The sequence below is a fragment of the Cryptomeria japonica genome, chromosome 8 (assembly GCF_030272615.1).
Source record: "Cryptomeria japonica chromosome 8, Sugi_1.0, whole genome shotgun sequence".
NCBI lineage: Eukaryota > Viridiplantae > Streptophyta > Pinopsida > Cupressales > Cupressaceae > Cryptomeria > Cryptomeria japonica.
Window position 1 is genome coordinate 129971719 of NC_081412.1, and position 17066 is coordinate 129988784.

Below are 17066 nucleotides of genomic sequence, written 5' to 3' on the forward strand. Positions count from 1 at the left end.
TTACAAATTGAAGGTTCGTCAAACACATCATTACCACAATATGGAATGGTTCAACTTGGACCACCTCCATTATATGAGCCAGTGTTTGTACCCATGAAACCGGGATATGGGAGTGTTCCACCAATGCCAAGGGAAAATGCACCTTTTGACTGGAATCAACTGAACCTGCAACATGAAATTCAAACTCAAACATTACATGAGGAACAAACTCTTTCACAAGGATTTGGTTAAGATCAAGGCAATCAACAAGAAATAAATCCAAATGTTTTACCAGATTCTTCATCAGATTTTGATGCTCCTGATGATGTTGATATGCTCCTTAAAGATCTGAAGTTGACAAAAAAGATGGATAAATTCTTGAACAAGGTCTTTAAGATGTTTCCACAAAAATATCTTGATATAATGAGTAATGTGACCTCCTCAAATGAGCAAACTAATGTGCAAAAACAACAAGGTGGTGATCTGTTAAGTTTCTCTCCACATCCAAATGAAGAAAATGTGCAACAAGAACCTTAACACACATTGTTGAGTAAGCATGCTTCAAAAACTTTAACAATGACTATTCCACAAAATTCAACATTCGAAACAATAAACAATCCATTGTTTAATGCAACACCTTTAACACAAGATCAAATGATGGCCACACAAATGTTGATAGGTGTCCCTCAACAAGAAGTGATTCCTTGAATACCTAAAAGTGGATCCAAATCTAAGATGCAAGAAAGCTTTACAACTGGAATGCCTGATCTTACGAATGTTCAAAACAATTCTACAATGCAACAAAGTTCATATGTCCCATCAAGTTCAATACGTTTGGCAAATACTCAAGTACCCGTTATGCAAAATATTGTGACAGATCCTTCAATAGTGGCAACACAAAGAGCCACAAATAGTGGTGTGCACCAACAACAAGTGTTGCAACAATTGAGGAATGCACAAAAGGCACAATCGAATGCGCAAACAAGCAATGCACAACAACAACAATATCGCCTTCAACAACGAGTTGCAGTGTCTTCTGCACCATTACAAGTCAATTCAAACTTGCAACCACCACAATGGATTGGACAAACAACACAACAAGTCAATGCAAGTGCCATACCCCATCTAAAGGAGAAACAACAGAAACCTCCCAAACAAATTTTTTTGTAAATGATGGGATTTACATCAGGACAACAACAATTGGCACAAAGTCAGCAAATTCTGATTCGTTAGCATCAACAACAACATGTGCCTCAATATGTGCCAGGAAAAACAGGTTATCATACATCACAACCACAATTGATGTCCATGCAATATCAACAACACCCTCAATTGCAATATCAACCAAGGCTACAAATAATGATCCCATCACAAGAAGCACAACAAAAGGGTCAATGTCAAGGCATGGCACAACCACAACAACAAGAGCTGTATCAAGAACCTTATATGCTAGAGACACCAAAGACAACAATTTTAGAGCATCAACAACCAATGGAGAGCATGATGTATCAACAAAGAGTACACCCAAGAATGAATGATGAACTTCCAAAATCTTCGCTATCTGACACAATTGCACAACATCTTGAGAAGTTGCAATGACAAATCAACACATTGCAAACCAAAGGGACAAAGAAATTATACATAGATCAAGATTTATGTCCTAATCCATTTGACAAGAGCTTGTACATGCCTCCCTTTCCTAAGCATTTTGAGGCACCTAATTTTGAGAAATATAAAGGGAAAGGCAATCCAAAAGACCATATTCGAGCATTTTTCACAGCATGTACTGAAGTGAGCTATGAGGAAACATATTTGATGTGCTTATTCACACAAAGTCTCACAGGACAAGCCATGGATTGGTATTCGCATTTGCCAGGGAACATAAAGACATGGCCGGAATTGGCTCAAAAGTTTATATCCCACTTCGCATTCAACATTGACAATGAAGTGACCATGTCAGATTTATGCAACACAAAGCAAAAGCAAGGTGAACCATTAGTGACTTTCTTACAAAGATGGCGAAGCTTGTATAGTTGTTCTTCCCTACATATACCTAAAGAACAACAAGTGAACTTATTTATTCAAAATTTGGTCCCAGAAATGATGTATGAGCTTAAACTGAAAAGTCATAGTACCATTGAGAAGCTCATTAAGAAAGGCATGAACATTGAAAATGCTCTTGTAGCTAAGGGACTCATTAAGCTCAACAAAGACAGTGACAACACAAACAATTCAGGGGACAAAAATAGATTTTGGTACAAAAACAAGAATGTCAATAATGATGGAGTTGTCAACGCAAGAGCAGTGAATGCATATCAACCCAAGTTCATGATAAAGAAATTGAGTGCTCCTAATATGTCGGCTATGCAACAAAATCAGACACAAGCAAGCAATGTTATTCAACAGTCGCAATACCAACAATATAATCAACAACAAGGTCAGCAACAAAACCAGCAATGAAAACCTTTCAGATCAAGGGATGGGCCTCCTCGACAGTTTATGCCAATGGGAGAGCCTATTGAATCAGTAATGAAACAATTGATACAAGCAAATTTTATCAAGTTACCAGATGTCAAGGATGAACCATTGGTAAAGCCACATTGGTGGAATGATAATGCATATTGTGAATACCATCAGCCAAAACGACATAAAACCGCATCGTGTTTTCAATTGAAACATATGATTCAAGACTTGTTAGATCAAGGAGTAATTGAGGTAGACCCACCCAACGCGACCTCTAACACTGATCATACAATTTTCAAAACTCCTTTGCTTGATCATGACAAGGGCAAAGCATCTTCTTCAAACTCTACCCAAATAGCAAATCTTAATTATGCAAATACTAGTTATAACAATGCCATCAATTGTTTTGAAGCGTCAAATGAGTATGTTTCCATCATAAGAATAAAGGGACAAGGTCCTTCTTGCACAGTCACCACTCGTCGATCCAAAATAGTCCTGAAAGGAGCTCCTGCAATTCCTCCCAAATCAACTCCTACGAGTCAGTATAATCTCCTAGATCATTTGGGAAAGACACCTGCACAAATATCAATTCTTGAGTTGTTGAAAATGTCCCCTATGCATCACGCAATCCTAGATAAAGCTTTAACTGAGTCCACCGTCCTGACAAACATTGATGTTGACCAGTTTCAAGCCCGAATTGGACATCTCACTGTTTCCCAACACATTGCCTTTTCTGATAACGATATTTCCCCTGATAAGCTCCCTCATAATGATCCTTTACATCTTGAAGTCTTTGTCCATAATTGCAAGATCCGATGAGTCTTGATAGATGGCAGAGCAGGTCTTAACATCTGTACCTTGAGAGTAGTCATTGGTCTTGGTTATACAAAAAATGACATTGATTCTTCCAGAAGAATAACAATCAAAGCATATGATGATGTTGAGTGCCCATCTAAAGGGGTAATTTCATTGCCTATCAGAGTATGTCCAGTGATAGAAAACACTTTCCTGCAGGTCCTAGACCTCGATCTCCCTTACAATATGATTCTTGGTCATCCGTGGATCCACGCAATGAAAGCAGTTCCATCTACTTATCATCAGTGTTTAAAATATCCTTACAATGGGACTGAGATAAAAATTCCAGGAGATTGTAATCCATTTCAATTTTGTGCTAATTTAAAGGATTCCCCACAGCAACAAGTCCCAGTCAATAGAGAGGCCCACTCACATAATTATGTGGATCCTAATAAGTTGTTAGATGTTGTCAAAGGAAAATTGAAGATACAGGACCAAGGATGCGGAGAGTATTCAATGGCTAAAACATTCCTCATTGGGAATTTACCAATATCTCCAAAATCACATGGCAAACCACATTTGTTGCAAAAGGAACCTAAGATAGTCATTCAATATCAGCGCCCCACTACATTTACAAAATGGGGTGAACTTAACAAGGAAACTTTGGATGATGATGTAACAGATTGGCTTTATAAGGATCAAACTGATACACCACCTATCAAATTGCCAGTGGAGCGGTATGGAAAAGGGTTTACTATAATGCAAAAAAAGGGATATGATGGCTGCAGTGGTTTGGGCCCTGACAAGAAAGGAAGACTAGAACCTATTATACCTAAGATGCGACATCCAACTTTAGGGTTAGGTTTTGTACCATTGCGAATTGGAACCTCGTCTACCAAAGTGACCACATGTGGAAAGTGGCATGACTCTGATGATGAAACAACACCTGAGGATATCCAACCTGAAACTGATTCCAATGAATGGGAGTGGAGTTCCTTTTCTTCTAGCTCCTATGCCCTTGAAAATGTTTTCCTTGACCCTGATGATTTGCCCATGGAAGACAAACATGAAATAACTCCCCCTCCCAAAACGTGTCCTAATGCTTGGATAGAGTCATTTTGGGACCCAAGCTCCGAATCAGATACGAGCAGTTCAGACAGTGATACCACAGACATTTTTATCCTTACCATCTCGGCCCTAACTCTCCTTGAAACCGATGATGACATGCCCCTTGTCTATCCATAGCTTATCCAACATGACCAACAAGAACCACTCAAATTGGATTGTTTTCAAAATGATGAAGCAATTGCAGAATTCCTTGGACTACGGGAAGGCATACCACAAGGTGATCATAAGGCAGGGTTTGCTATTGATTTAGATTCCACAACATATTTTGGGGAGTCAACTCCATCTTCTAGTCATAAAAATGAAAAAGAAAAAGAAAAAGTAAAAAATCAAAAGAATGGGTCTTTGAGTGAAAACCGTAAGGCACTCTCTGATCATGGAAAAGTAAAAATAAAAGACGTACCTGCGGGTGAAAACCTCTCTGAGGCACCCAAAGGTGGAAGATTGGACATACCCTCGTCAAGTTAGGATAAATCAACATTGCTTGTGGAAATGACCGAAGAGATAAATTTGGGTACACCTGACAACCCTAAGGTCATTCATTTCACTGCTTCTCTATCAAAACAAGAAAAGATAGATTTTGTCAATTTCTTTCTCGAGAAGAAGATCAGTTTTGCATGGTCTTATGTAGATATGCCCGGCCTTGATCTAGAATTAGTCCTTCATCACTTGCCATTAAAACCAGATGCCAAGCCCATCAAACAAAAATTCAGAAAGATGCATCCCCAGGTGGCTCTCTTAGTCAAAGTAGAACTCAAAAAAATATTAGATGTGGGCTTTATCAGACCAATTGATTATGCAGATTGGATTTCAAATTTGGTACCAGTTAGCAAAGTAACTAGGGGCATCAGAATTTGTACAGATTTTAGGGATCTCAATAAAGCATGCCCTAAAGATGACTTTCCACTGCCGAATATAGACATCATAGTTGACATGACTGCCGGATATGAGATGCTATCATTGATGGATGGTTTTTCTGGATATAATCAAATTCGCATTGCTCCTGAAGATCAACATAAGACTGCATTCACATGTGCGTGGGGTACCTACTGCTGGAATGTGATGCCCTTTGGCCTTAAAAATGCTGGAGCAACATATCAAAGAGCTATGATAACAATTTTCCATGATTTTATGCATACTTTGATGGAAGACTATGTTGATGACCTATTATGCAAATCCGTCACAAGAGATAGTCATCTAGCCATCCTTGGCCCAATCTTTGATCGAATGGAAACCTACAAGCTTAGATTCAACCCAAAGAAATGTGTCTTTGGTGTCACAGCCGGCAAATTATTAGGGTACATTGTTTCTCATAGAGGCATAGCAGTAGACCCAGAAAAAGTTAAAGCAATAATGGATATGCCTCCTCCTTCCAATCTCCGTCAACTAAGAAGTCTGCAAGGGAAGTTACAGTCAATCCGCCAGTTTATAGCTCACTTGGTAGACAAATGTCATCCCTTCCAACATTTATTGCATAAAGGTGTCACTTTTAAATGGATTGAGCAATGTCAATCAGCATTTCAAACTCTCAAGGATTATTTGATGTCACCACCTATTCTAATGCCTCCTATAGCAGGGAAGCCATTCATATTGTATATCTCTGCAACTGAAATGACACTGGGAGCTCTCTTAGCCCAATAAGATGAGAAAGGCAAAGAACGGGCTATTTATTATATCAGTCAGACACTAGTGGGCTATGAACTGAATTATTCAACTATTGAACGGGCATGTTTAGTAGTGGTATTTGCAACACAGAAGCTTTGACACTATATGTTAAATCATCAAACATTGCTAGTTGCAAAAATTGATCCCTTGAAATACTTGCTTAGCAGGGCAGCTTTGACAGGTCACCTGGCAAAGTGGGTTATGATCCTAAGTGAGTTTGATATTGAGTACATTGAGAGAAAGGCAATAAAAGGACAAATCATAGCATATCAACTTGCAAAGGCACCTATTCATGATGATCATCCAATGTTGACAGATTTCCCTGATGAATCAGTATTTGCTCTTACTTCTTCTAAGGAATGGCAATTATACTTTGATGGATCTCACACAAAGTATGGCTGAGGAGTAGGTATATTGTTTGTCACCCCTCAAGGAGATGCTATCCCAAAGTCATATAGGATCACTTTCCATTGCACCAATAATATTGCAGAATATGAAGCTTTGGTCACAGGACTCAAAATAGCAATCCAATGGAACATTACACATTTGCAAGTCTATGGAGATTCCCAGTTAGTCATTCGTCAAGTGAATGATGACTATGAAACAAAAGATGAAAAGCTTCTTCCCTACAAGCATATGGTGGATTTCTTCAAGACAAAATTTACTGATATCCATTTCAGTCAAGTTCCAAGAATTCAAAACAAGTCAGCAGATGTTATGGCAACTATTGCTTCCATGTTAAATATGCCCCACAATATGGACAGATGTGAATTTTTGGTCGAACAGTTGTTGGTGCCTTCTTTTGAAATTTTGACAGCAGATGTGATGTGTGTTCTTGTTGGTCCTAATTCCCCATGGTACAATGACATCTATCGGTATTTGAAATCCCAAACCTTACCACCTAACCTTTCCTCTAACCAACGCCGAGCCTTCATACGCCAAACTGCCAAATATGTCATCATCGCAGACACCCTTTACCATCGTTCCTTTGACCACACCCTCCTCGGGTGTTTGGATTCTGACGAGGCACAAACGGCTTTACGCGAGGTTCATGATGGTATATGTGGGGGCCATTTCAATGGTCTGAGTCTAGCTAAAAAGTTGGTTCATGCTCGATATTATTGGCCCACCATGGAAAGGGATGCTCATGATTTTGTCAAGAAATGCTACAAATGTCAAATACACAGAAACTACATTCATGCACCAGCTCAAGAAATTCACTCTGTCATATCTTTGTGGCCCTTTTCTCAATGGGGATTGGATCTTATTGGCAAGATTCTCCCGACATCTGCAAACGAACACAAATTCATCATCACAGCCACAAAATACTTTACCAAATGGATCGAGGCTATCCCTATGACCTATGTCACTGGTGTTCAAATTTCAAAGTTTCTACTGAATTATATCATATGCAGATATGGGGTTCCCCTTGCAATAGTCACAGATAATGGTCGTCCATTCAAAAATAAAGATGTCAAGGAACTCTGTGAAAAGTTTTGCATCCAACACCATTTCTCTAGTCCTTACTATCCACAAAGTAATGGTCAAGCCGAAGCATCAAATAAAACCATCATTAAGATCTTGAAAAAGGTTGTCAATGACACTGGTCGAGATTGGCATGTACAGTTGAATCCAACACTATGGGCTTATCGCACTTCCATTCGCACACCTACTGGTGCAACACCTTATTCCTTGGTGTATGGTGCGGAAGCCATTTTACCCTTGGAAGTGGAAATTCCCTCTTTGCGTGTTTCCCTGCAACATTTGATTGATGATGAGATGCACAGAGTCTCTAGGCTGCATCAGCTTGAGATGTTAGATGAGAAACGTCAGACAGCCCTGACACATTTGCAAGCATATCAAAACCATCTCTGTCGCTCTTATAATAAGAAGGTCCAAGGGCAACACTTCAAAGTGGGAGATTTGGTCCTAAAGGTGAACCCAAATAATACACAATCTATTGACATCATCAAAGGAAAATTTGAGCCTAATTGGGTTGGGCCTTTCATAGTTACTGCAGCCTATGGTTCAGGGGCATATTAGCTTGCAACCCCAGATGGTGAACCTCTGTCAGATCCTGTAAATAGCATGCACCTTTGAAAGTACAGGGCATAGTTTTTCTATCAGCAGTTCTTCAATATGATCCTGAAAAAAAAAAAAAAATCATCAAAAGCTCAAAAATCAAAAAGTCAAAAAAAATAAAAAAATCAAAAGCTGAAAAATACGAAAAAATAAAAAAAGTGAAAAATTGAAAAGAAACAAAAAAAAAAGTAAGTAAAGAAAAATAATTCACCCTCTAGTGAAAACCTGGCAAACAGGGGCTTTGGGCAAGTACCATGGTGAAAACTTGGCAAACAGGCGCCATGTGTAAAAGGCTATTGTTCTGTTATCTATCATGACTCCTAGCTATACTTTCCCCCCCGCAGGTTTATCATGATTATCCTTGCCCTGACCCAATGTTCTGTTCCAAGCCTGTGATTGGTCAACATCATTGTCTTGCATACTCAGGTTTCCAGTCGTTGTGCATATATTTTGGTCCTGGTCGCTGTATATGTCTTTCAAATTTTCATTGGGTGCGCGCCCCTTGTCAAGATCAATTACTGGAGTTATTATTGTGTGTGGAATGGAGCTTTCTTATCATATAATGTCCTGACAAAATCCCTAAAAATCAAATAATGTCCTGAAAAAATCCCTAAAAAGTCAAATAAAGTCCTAAAAAACGAACAAAAAAATTGTAAAAAACTCGAAATTCCTACAAAGTGAAAAACATCAAAATCCAAAAACAATTTCTTTGGCATTTTGCATTTTGCATTTTGTCAATAAATGGGCCCCTTTGTGCATAGACAGATCGCTGAGCATACATCCAACGATAGTCAATCAAACATTGTGCTTTAATGAAATCACGCATTAACAGATAAACTGTTTGACCAAGCAAGCATTCAATCTGATCACAGTTGTCACATCAATGAAAATAGCATCAACATTACCATTGGTCCTTGTCAACATTATCATGGGTCTTATATAGGGTGTGGTATACTCGAAACCAGACTGTGTCCTGTCTTCGACGGGGTACCACATTCCCTGAAACCAGACAACATGATCATTCTTGTTTTCCACTTTTGACAATGGCGATCAGACTGTTTGTTTGACTTGGTTGAATTTGTGCGTCTTATCTTTTTATTGATTTATCTTTGGCTTCGATCATGTTCCTATGTTGCTCGATGATGTCACTGAGTGATTTAGAGTGACCGGGATGGTTCATGGTCCCTTTCCTTTTTTTTGTTGTGTTTTCTATTTGTGGAATGTTTGTCATAAACTGGGGCAACTATAATGCCGCACATACCTCGACCCTTGATGTATGCACCCTAGGATGCTTCACTCATTCTTTGTGTATGATGTGTCTGTCTTTTGCAAAAGGGGTTACGTTCCAGCTCTGGCCTTCAATGCCATGATGCTCTGCATCCACTTTGCTACAATAAATAAAGGTTCTCACCTACTTATGTGCATTTGTGAAAGCAAGTTTTCCTTCATCTCTAACTGTCCTTTGTCTAATTTCTTCTTACTAAAATTTCTTCCGTCAGTCTTGGCAATCCATTCAGTCTAGTTCTCCGATCTCTAAAAAATAAAATAAAAAAATAAGATGCATCCTGCATTCATTGGTTAGTACATTTGCATTATATCAAGCCCATACAAAGCATTTTATCCATTTCATCTTATAAATGCATCAAAAATATAAACAACATTCATACATGTTCCAAAGATAGTACATAGACAGTGCATAAGACATCCATACATGGAAAGTAAACATAAGCCATAACACATTGCATCCCATCATATAGCTACATATCATATCATTTATCAAAAAATAAAAAATAAAATAAAAAAATATTAGAGTACAAAATTGGACTATCTGTCCTACGTATGGCTCGTAGGCTGAGTACATAATGTCAAACTATATATGTCTCCATCATAAGGAGCACATGCCTCTATCACTGGGTGCTCCCTCTGTCCTCCTCATCCCTGCCATGTCTCAAGGATGAAGCCCCTCCTGTCCCTGGTCCTGGTTGTGGTGGTCTCATAGGTCCACTCACCCCCATGCTGCTCACTGACCCCCGAGAGCGTGGCCTGCTCTCTGTCCTCGATCATGACTGATATGACGCTGCTCTCTGCTATGGTGGAACTACATTCTCATATAAAGTCCTCAAATAACGCATCTCATCTCCTGCCTCTAATAACATCTGTGCCATCTCACGTGCACTAGAATCCCTAATCGGCCCAACATACTCGATCACTCTCTGGTCTGCTTGCTGTGCCTGGGCTATTGCTGTATCTTGAGCCACTGTCAGCCTGGCTATCTCTGCTCTGTACCTATCCCTCTCAGTTGACCACTGCTCCTGCTCTACTCTCCACTGATCCTGCTCTGTCCTCAAGATAACATTCTGTCTCTCTAATGTAGCAATGCAATCATGCTGACTTGCTATGGTGGCCCTATATATATGCATCTCCTCTATGCTAGTTGTCTCCTGCCCTATGGGTATATCCTGCAATGACTCATGATCTGCTGGATCTGGCTCATCTCTCTGCGTGCACCTAGGACTCTCCTCTCCCTCATCATCCTCCTCAGCCTCCTCATCCCCCTCATCCTCATCCCCCTTGTCCTCATCATCTCCCTCCTTGTCATCTCCCTCCTCCTCTCCCTTGTTGTCATCCTCCTCCTCTCCAGCGAGTGGGAAGTCCTCCTGTCTCCTAGGTACCGAAATATCAGGATCCGTCAATGGCACTGGCCACTGTCGTGCAAACCATCGCTCATACTCCTCTGTCATCCCGACATCTACAACATTTGATCTCCAATCCCACTGTCTCCACTGTAGCTGTATGAAGTTGGCATATGCTATGTGTGGCTGAATCATCCTCCCCCACTGACTCATCTCTCTGTGGGATCGAGCAAAGTGTGCAGTCCCTATCGGTACATCCTACCTCTCTCCAAACTGTCGTCTGACTCTCTCTGGCAGATACATCTCAATCACTCTCTGGTGATTCACTAGTCACCCAATCAGGTATCTCTCCTGTCTGCAATATAGTAGCTCATCGCCATCATCTGACCATCCAGGGCAATCATGATATGGCCTCTATGTGAAATCTCTCAACCTGTCTAGCTCATGTCGCCAATACAATATGTATCCGAATGGACCCTGTCTCAACGCTCCCCCATAGCAGTACACATATGGTCGATGTTGTACTACCTATCTCTTTGCAATCGGCTGACATATGGCTATGTGCTCAAATGCCCATACCTGTAAATGTGTGACCCCACAGCTCAAAGTTTGTACCCTCTAATATGCTATCTGATGCAACTGAAAATATAGCATGGCAAGCACACATGGTCCCCATGCGTATACAGTCCCCTCTGTCACCATCCACTCTAGAACTCTTCCCCATCCAATAGGGAATCCATGTCCTCATCTGTCACCTGCTAATAGGCATGCCATAACCACTGCTATCACCACATATCGCTGATCATACTCTGCTACCATGGTCTCCCAACGAATCTCCCTCTCTATGATATCAAGGTCATCTGCGTCGCACTCAAATAATCTACACAAAGAGTCTCTCCCTATCGTTGGGTCATACACCACCATCTCCCCATGAATCAGAATGCAGAGGATATGCCACACGTCCTCTGGTGTCACAATCACCTCTCCAATCAGAAGATGGAAAGAGGAAGTCTCTGAATGCCATCGCTCTACCAATGCGGTGAGAAGTCCCGTGTTTGCCCTAATCTCGGGCATGTACGTAATGTAGTATAATCCAAGTCTTGCTAATGTGTCTTTGTTAGTACTCCTGAGTCTATATCGCAACATGAAGCAGTCGGGTTTGTTCTCCCGCATGATCAATGGATACTGTCGACTCTGCATCACAATTGGGGCACAATTTGTCAGTTTAGGGTTTTTTTCCTAAGGGCTGCATTTCCTTGTTTCATGCACCAATCAGGGTTTTCTTATCTATTTTTGACCTATCCTACCCTTATCCCTCTTTTCAAGATCATCTGCACGCTGCTTTCAGTCAAACTAGAGTCATAAGTGCACAATTGCGCTTGTGCACACTGTCTTGCGCTTGTGCAGCATCAAGCTGCACCTGTGTACCTTACACAGGCGCAAAACATCACTACACAGGCACAGAATGCACCCACACAGGTGCAGATTTGCATTTTTCCCTCCCCTATAGGCCTCACAATGTCCCACAATCAAGCAAAATTTATGAAATTGAACATATGGTTTTTTGAGCTACATACGGTTGCTCCAGCGTCGTCCGGTCATCTGTAGATGCGTACACGTTCCCCAAGGTGATCTGCCATTGGAATGTTTTCTATCTCTCTACAAGGGTCCTTTTTCTCGAACAACAACTCCTCCACTTTGGCCAGTGCAAATGAACTCTTTTCCTTCTCCTTGTCTCCTATATAGATCTTTGTCAGTACCTAGATGGACGTGCATGCTCTCCATCTTATGATGGCCGCGGTCTTTTGCGCCTTCCACTGCTTGTCCTTTGTGCATCCGATCTTCAATTTTTGATCCGTTCGAACCTATCGTCTTCTGTCATTCTTATCGATCACTTGGCCTCTTTTCTGGATTTTTCCAGCCAATTCCTCGAGGGGGCATGCATATGTTATTGTTATTGTCTGGGGCATTTTCATTATTGTTCTTTGAAACAACGCTTAGAATTGCATTGTCTCAAAGAGGGGCAAAATGTAGACTTCTAAAAATGGTCAACGCTTGTGGAGTCATACTTTAACATTTGCGCATTGTTTTATTTTAGGGTTCTTGCATCTCATTAACATTTCTTCTATGTTGCACACTTGGTCTTTATCATTTGCAAGCATTGAGTCCTTCTTCTGCATTCCTTATTTTTATCGCTTTCGGAATTAGGTCTTGTCGATAGCAATCTTCAGTCATGATTTTGGTCGATCTTATCTATCGCATCATGGTGCATGCTCATTTATCATCATTTTGGACATCGTCAATCCTAATCGATGATAGAATTAGGGTTTTGTCCTCTTGTCAATCTTTCAATTATCTTTAGCTTGTTAGTAATCATTTGCGATTATCAACTTGTCAATCTCGTCATTTTGCGATTGATTCGTCATCGGTCCTTGTCCTTGTCAGCCTTGTCATTTTGCGATCGATTCGTCATCGATCCTTGTCCTTATCAATCTTGTCATTTTGTGATCGATTCATCATCGATCCTTGTCCTTTTCAATCATGTCAATTTGGATTGATTAGTCATTGTTCCTCGTCAATTGGCGCCTATCAATTTGATCTCCTTGTCAATCTTGGTCAATTTGTCATTGATTTTTGTCAACCAATCTCAATCATTTATCAACATTGGTCCTTTGTCAATTAGAATCATGATCGAACCTACATTAATTTCTTGTTGTCTTGACCTAATTCCTTGTCCACTTATTTCTAGGGTTTTATGATTTGTTCATTTAATCCTTTTCTTCTTCTTTGTGGGTTAAATAAATCTATTTATTTAGTCCTAGGTCTCTTTCATGAATTAATTAATGGATGAAAACCTATTAATTAATTCACCTAATTTCTATTTCATCTTTTTCCTCAATTTTCTAATTTGCTAATTTCTCCTAATTCCTAATTTCTATTTCTCCTATTTTCTTTAATTTTTCTAATATTTCTCCTATTTTCTTTAATTTTTCTAATATTTCCCCTAATTTCATTCCCTCATTTTCTCCTATGTTTATGCTTCCGTTTGTTGCAATCATGGAGGCTGTTTTCTCTCTTCCCTTTTGTCATGGGAATGGCATTTCAATCTTGTCATAATTTGTGCATAATTTGTCGTACAACTTGCATAGAAAGTGTCATACATTTGTCATAATTTTGCCATTCTTGATTTGAATTTCCTTTCAAATCTCTTCATGCTAATCTTGTCCTCTCTCCAATTTGTCTATAAATTGGATGATTTTCTTCAATGAAAAGGGGGAATCAATCACATTTTCGAGTAACCTTATGCTGCGAATTTCATCTCTCAACAACTTGCTTTCCACTTGCATTTTGCACTTGTAGGTGAGATCCATATTAAATTTGAAGGTGAAAGAAGAACAATGGAGCCACATGAAGGAGATATTTGCATCAGTTTTCTTCAATTTCATTTGATTTGAATATCTTGTCTTTATGTCTTCATTGATTGGATTTAGGATTGCTTTCATAGCAGCTTTAGGTTTTGTGGTTGTCCTAATTGCTATTTTTTTGATGATTTTCAATTTCCTGATCTACAGTATCCAAGACTGACTTAGTTGAAGTGGATGAATGAACATAAATGATAGGAACAACATTGGGAATATTAGAAACAATAGGAGTAGACACCACAGTAGAAACAACGAGCTAAGAGGAAAGAACAGTGTTAGAGGTAGAACATTTCACACCCATAGTAGCAAGAGGAGTTGAGGCCTCTAGAGTTACCTCAGAAGTGGATACCTATCCTATCACTATGGGAGGTTTTGAAAGATCTTCCCCATGTAAACCTTCTTCTTGTTCTAGTTCCTCATCACGCTCAATAACTTGTACATTAACCTGTTCTTGTGCCTGAACAAATATTTCATATTTATATTTTTTCTTCTCCTTACCTATTGTGAATTTGAGCTTAGTCCCCTTCTTTGGAGTAGAGGGATCCTCTCTATTCTTGGTCTTAACTTCAAACCTTTTCCTAGGAGGTCTTGTGGTATCTTCTTCAGATCCTATCTTGAAGGGTTTTAGTCTGATTCCTTTCTTTTGTAACCAAACATTAGTATTGGAAAGAATGTATTGGAATCTTTTCCTGATGGAGGTGGATTCCTTCTAAGGCCATTGAATCCTAGGGAGTGGAGTCTCAATGATTTACCTTATACATATTTAGATTTCACTACATCATCTTCATCCTCCACAGTGTCAAGGATATCTGCCAGATTGAGATTCTCAAATAGCTCAAGTGTGAGGCGACTGTAATCCAATCTCCTCACATCTTCATTGGTCTTGCATTCTTCCTTGATATCTTCAATCCTATGTACATGTGTATAACTCTTTTTTAGTTTTTCCTTCATGCTACGGTAATGAAAGTCTTCTCTTCTCTTGATTTTTTCATAGTTAACCATTGCATCTCATTCTCTATTTATTTGGAATTGTAAGATGTGATCACTGAGTAACGACTAATTGCAAGAGAAAATTTGAAGCCAAATTTATGTACTTCAAATTATTGTCCATGAACAATTATGATATGTTAGCTCAGCTCTATTAGGACAATCTTATCACTGGGGTACATGGGCAACATGAAGGGTTCTCCTTCATAACAACAAATCCTGGTGTAGGAAAAAGTGGGAAATTTGAGAAAAAGACATCCATACTTCTTCACTGTGTTCCAAGCCTCCTCTAAAACTCTTCTTTTTCACATATTTGATCAAGTGAGAACATTAGTGCTCCAAAGAAATAATTGTTGACTCTTCAAAAATGATTCAGGCTTTGTTTGTTAGTCAACTAAGAACTGAGCACATCAGTGCTCCAAAAAAATAATTGTTGACCTTTCGAAAATGATGCAGGCTCTGCTTGTTAGTCAACTAAGGGTAATAATTGTAAATAGGGAGAACATTTCTCTCTCCCTCTTTTGTGAGACCTATAAAGTGTCTCATGGATGTAGTTGCATATACCAAATATGAAGTCACATAAAATTTAAGGGTAGTGGTCACCTGGGAAATTTGTTCATAGAAAAAATCACTAATTAGCTTTCCCCAATAGATCATATCCCTGCCCTTCCTAATTATTTGAATGAATTGATAAATCCAATCTTGAAATATATTTGAGGCAAGCAAGCTTCTAACCTTTCTTAGAATAGCTATCATATCTCCTATTTCTCCTCTAGAATAACTTTTTTTCAAGAACTTAGGCCATATAGTAGTTGTAGCTTTGGATACCTACAACAAATCAGTGTTTATACTCTTCTTAAATTTTTCTATGTTCTGACCATAATACTCCTCAGCCATCTCAAAGGAAGCATTTGCGTATTCCTCTACATTTAGACATCTAAATATTCTATCAAAGAATTTTGTATCTAGTATGATAATCATCTTCCCATTTGAGTCTTTGACATTCCTTGTTTCTTTGTCAAAGTGAGATACTACCGCTAAGATGAATTTTGTATCATGAGCCACAATAGGGAATGATTCTACTAAGTGAAGACCACTATTGTTGAGCACAAGCTTATTTAATCTTTGTCATCGTTTCTCTATCTGTTGCAAGAATTTGAACATGTCCACATGTCCAATTTGAATGTCCTTGACATTTGAGGAGACTGAACTCTCTGGGAACATGTTCAAATATTTTTTATATTTGTACTTCATACTTTGTTCGATGATGGATTTGACATCTAAAGTTGTGTGATTGCCTGACGAAATATCGCTAGAGTTTGAAAAGCTCATGATATGAGAAAACCTCGTAAATCAGATTTTAAAACCCAATTTACAACAAAGTATGGCTGAAATTTGCAAATCGGGTTCTAAAACCTGATTTGCAAGTGTGTCAGATGAAAATAAACAAAAAGGTGCAAATCAGGTTTCAAAACCCGATTTGTAGGTATTGGCATCTAACATCCAAATCGGATTTTGAAACCCGATTTGCAAATTTGGGTATAACTTGTAAATAAAATAAAATATACACATCAGGTTTTGAAACCCGATGAGAAAGTGTAAGTAAGAAAAATTATGAAAACGTGTTCATTGGATTTTAAATCCTGATGAGCAAGTGACCATATGTATATATTGAAACTTATATGTTGGTCAAGGTTTAAAATGCAACTAACACATGATTCATGTTGATCGGGTTTCAAACCCCAATCAACATATATTTATTTTAGGTCACGTTTTGGTAGTGCCTTCCATTTTTTGAGGCTTAAAATCCGACCAACAACAAAACTTACAATGAGAGAAGCAATCACTATGATTGGACGGGCTTCATACCTCGACCAACATAGTGATTATGTTGGTTGGGATATAAATTCCATTC